This window comes from Salvelinus sp. IW2-2015, linkage group LG37 (assembly GCF_002910315.2).
Source record: "Salvelinus sp. IW2-2015 linkage group LG37, ASM291031v2, whole genome shotgun sequence".
In the NCBI taxonomy this organism is placed as follows: Eukaryota; Metazoa; Chordata; class Actinopteri; order Salmoniformes; family Salmonidae; genus Salvelinus; species Salvelinus sp. IW2-2015.
Window position 1 is genome coordinate 4,517,610 of NC_036876.1, and position 4,137 is coordinate 4,521,746.

At 47.7% G+C, this 4,137-nt stretch overlaps 1 pseudogene; it reads left to right on the top strand.

Moving 5' to 3' along the window:
* Positions 1-88: 88 nt before the first annotated feature.
* Positions 89-4,137, top strand: part of LOC111960152 (uncharacterized) — a 14,348-nt pseudogene continuing 10,299 nt past the window's right edge.

Here is a 4,137-nt window from a genome sequence, read left to right on the forward strand (position 1 = left end):
GACGTCTAGACGCACGACCCTCCCACCACCCGATGGCAGAACCCTCCACCACGGCCAAGACAGACAGGACCGACTTCTGACATTCTCCATGCAGGGGGCGACTCTTGCAGCTCCAACCACGCCAGAGCCGTCACTCTGCAGCTCCGAAAAGGAGGGAGACTCTGTGCAGCTCACGACAGACGTGAGTACCTCTGGCAGCAACCAGAAACACGAGGAGATTCTGAACTTCCCACTCACGCTCCGACTAGAGGCACCGCTAGAGCTCCACGTAATAAGAGGTTGACGCTGGAATCCTCCTAGACTAGAGTGTAGACGCTGGAGCTCCCGATAGAGAAGGCTCGTTGAACGCTACCGCAACTAGAGGGCACACGCCTGAAGACTCCAGCAGAACAAAGGCGAAACTCTGCAAGAGCTACGGACTAAAAGCGCATTTGCGAGGCTCCCCCCACCCACAGTCTATGTAACAAATATGATGACACTGAGAGCTCGTGCCATAACTCCTCACTGAGCTTAAATGACCATGACCTCAACTGGAGAGGAACTTCGTCTCCATCGAATAATCACTGACATAATGATACCACCTGATCATCACAGGGAGCAATCGTCAATGGATCACACACCTGAGCTTTCTCGTACCATGACTCATCACTGAGCTTCATTGCTATGATTCATCACTGTGAGGTTTCTGCATGGATCGCATGGATCCATCACTGGAGGCTTCGGCCATGGATCATCACTGGAGCTTCGTCCAGGACACCACTGAGCTCGTGCCATATCATCACTGAGCTTCGTCATGGATCACACTGGAGCTTCTTGCCATGCATCACTGACGTTCGTGCATGATCATCACCGAGGCTTCGTTCCCATGACATCATCAAGGCTGTCTTCCATGATTCAACTGGGATGTCTGCCATGGATCACCTACTGTAGCTTCTTGCCATGAATCACACTGGAGTGGAGACACAACAGCGCTGCTTGGGAGAAGGCACAGGACTCACCAGGCTGGGGAGACATGCAGGAGGGTTAGGGCTTAGCTGTTGTCGGAAGAAGGAGAAGACCAAGGTGCAGCGTGGTAAGTATTCATAATACTTAATAAATACGAATACTTGAACAAAAAACAACAAAATGACAAACAAACAGTTCTGCAAGGTGCAATACACAAAACAGAAAACAACTACCCACAAACACAGGTGGGAACAGGCTACCTAAGTATGGTTCTCAATCAGAGACAACGATTGACAGCTGCCTCTGATTGGGAACCATACCAGGCCAAACACATAGAAATATAACACACAAAAAAAAACATAGAATGCCCACCCCAACTCACGCCCTGACCAACCAAAATAGAGACATAAAAAGGATCTCTAAGGTCAGGGCGTGACACCTGCTTTCACTGAAACAGGCCCAGATCCACACCTTTTGCTTGAAGAAAAGACGTCGGAAAAGAGGCCGCAGATCGGGCACCCTTCTGAGAATCCGGAGGCGAGCAAGTAAACTCCCATTGCCTTGTATTATTCTTGATAACGTGCAATCATTGTAAAATAAATTGATGACCTACGATTAAGATTATCCTACCGACAGGACATGAAACACTGTAACAACTTATGTTTCACAGAGACGTGGCTGAACGAACATACGGACAATATAGAGCAAGCAGGATTTTCCATGCACCGGCAGAACAGAGACACTCCCTCTGGTAAGACGAGGGGTGAGGGTGTGTCTTTTTGTCAATAACAGCTGGTGCACGATGTCTAATATTAAAGAAGTCTTGAGGTATTGCTCGCTTGAGGTAGAGTACCTTATGATAAGCTGTAGACCACACTATCTACCAAGAGAGTTCTCATCTGTATTATTCGTAGCCATCTATTTACCACCACAAAGTGAAGCTGGCACTAAGACCGCTCTCAACCAACTCTATCAGGCCATAAGCAGAGAGGAAAGTGCTCACCCAGAAGCGGCACTCTTAGTGGCCGGGGACACAGAGATGTATTCATAGCTGTCCCCAGCCCTACATTTGACAAATCTGACCATAATTCTATCCTCCTGATTCCTGCTTACAAGCAAAAACTAAAGCGGGAAGTACCAGTGACCCGCTCAATACGGAAGTGGTCAGATGACGTGGATGCTACACTACAGGACTGTTTTGCTAGCACAGACTAGAATATGTTACAGGATTCATCCATTGGCATTGAGGAATACACCACCTCAGTCATTGGCTTCATCAATAAGTGCATCGATGTCGTCATCCCCACAGTGACTGTACGTACATATCCCAACCTGAAGCCATGGATTACAAGCAACATCCGCATCGAGCTAAAGGCTAGAGCTGCCACTTTCAAGGAGCGGGAGACTAATCCGGACTTTTATAAGAAATCCCGCAATGCCGTCAGACGAACCATCAAACAAACAAAGCATCAGTACAGGATTAAGATTGAATTCTACCACACCGGCTCTGAATCTCGTCGCAAGTGACAGGGCTTGAAAACGATTACAGACTACAAAGGGAAACCCAGACGCGAGCTGGCCAGTGACGCGAGCCTATCAGACGAGTTAAATGCCTTTTATGTTCGCTTCGAGGCAAGCAACACTGAAGCATGCACGAGAGCACCAGCTGTTCTGGATAACTGTGTGATAACGCTCTCGGTAGCCGATGTGAACAAAACCTTTAAACAGGTCAACATTCACAAAGCCGCTGGGCCAGACGGATAACCAGGACGTGTACTCAAAGCATGCGCGGACCAACTGTCAAGTGTCTTCACTGACATTTTCAACCTCTCCCTGACAGAGTCTGTAATATCTACATGTTTCAAGCAGACCACCATAGTCCCTGTGCCCAAGGAAGCGAAGGTAACCTGCCTGAATGATTACCGCCCCGTGGCACTCACGTCGGTAGCCATGAAGTGCTTCGAAAGGCTGGTCATGGCTCACATCAACAGCATCCTCCTGGACACCCTAGACCCACTCCAATTCGCATACCGCCCCAACAGATCCACAGATGACGCAATCTCAATCGCACTCCACACTGCCCTTTCTCACCTGGACAAAATGCTGTTCATTGACTACAGCTCAGCGTTCAACACCATAGTGCCCTCAAAGCTCATCACTAAGCTAAGGACTCTGGGACTAAACACCTCCCTCTGCAACTGGATCCTGGACTTCCTGACGTGCCGTCCCCAGGTGGTAAGAGTAGGCAACAACACGTCTGTGTTACGAGAATTATGTTCTCAATGTTCAGAAACTGAACTTCAATTGAACTACTCGGTCTGTTACCAAGAATTTGTAAGATTCTTGTTGAAATGAAACAGACAGAGGCCAGTCTACAATATTCAGCAACGTTTATTTACGAGAGCTCTGCTTATCATTTCCTGTACATTGGTTTATATACCTCTCATTTCATCATAAATGTCCCTCCTTCTCTCAGACAATGACAATATAGTTCACAAGTCTTCTCCTACTCATACATTGCTTATCCCATCCTGCCACCTGTTATACAATCTACTACAAGCCCAAGGTTTCTCCCCTCCCTGGGTGGGGACACTTCCTTCCCTGTTATCAGTTCCACAGTGTTCACAAGTTGTCTGCCACAGTTCCTTGTCTTCTTATGGACAAACATTCTTCATCATTATACAGAGACAGGGTAGAATTCTGTTAGATATAGTCCTATCATTACTTTAAATGTATACATCATTTAGTCATTATACATCAAATTCATAACAGTCTGCCACACTGATCCTCAACACGGGGGCCCCCCAGGGGTGTGTAGTCCCCTCCTGTATTCCCTGTTCACCCACGACTGCGTAGACAAACACGACTCCAACACCATCATTAAGTTCGCAGGTCTTTAGGTCTTCGAAAGCCAAGTCAACAAACAGATTACCGACCATTTCGAATCCCACCATACCTTCTCCGCTATGCAATCTGGTTTCAGAGCTGGTCATGGGTGCACCTCAGCCACGCTCAAGGTCATAAACGATATCTTAACCGCCATCGATAGGAAACAGTACTGTGCAGCCGTATTCATTGACCTGGCCAAGGCTTTTGACTCTGTCAATCACCACATCCTCATCGGCAGACTCGACAGCCTTGGTTTCTCTAATGATTGCCTCGCCTGGTTCACCAACTACTTCTCTGATCGAG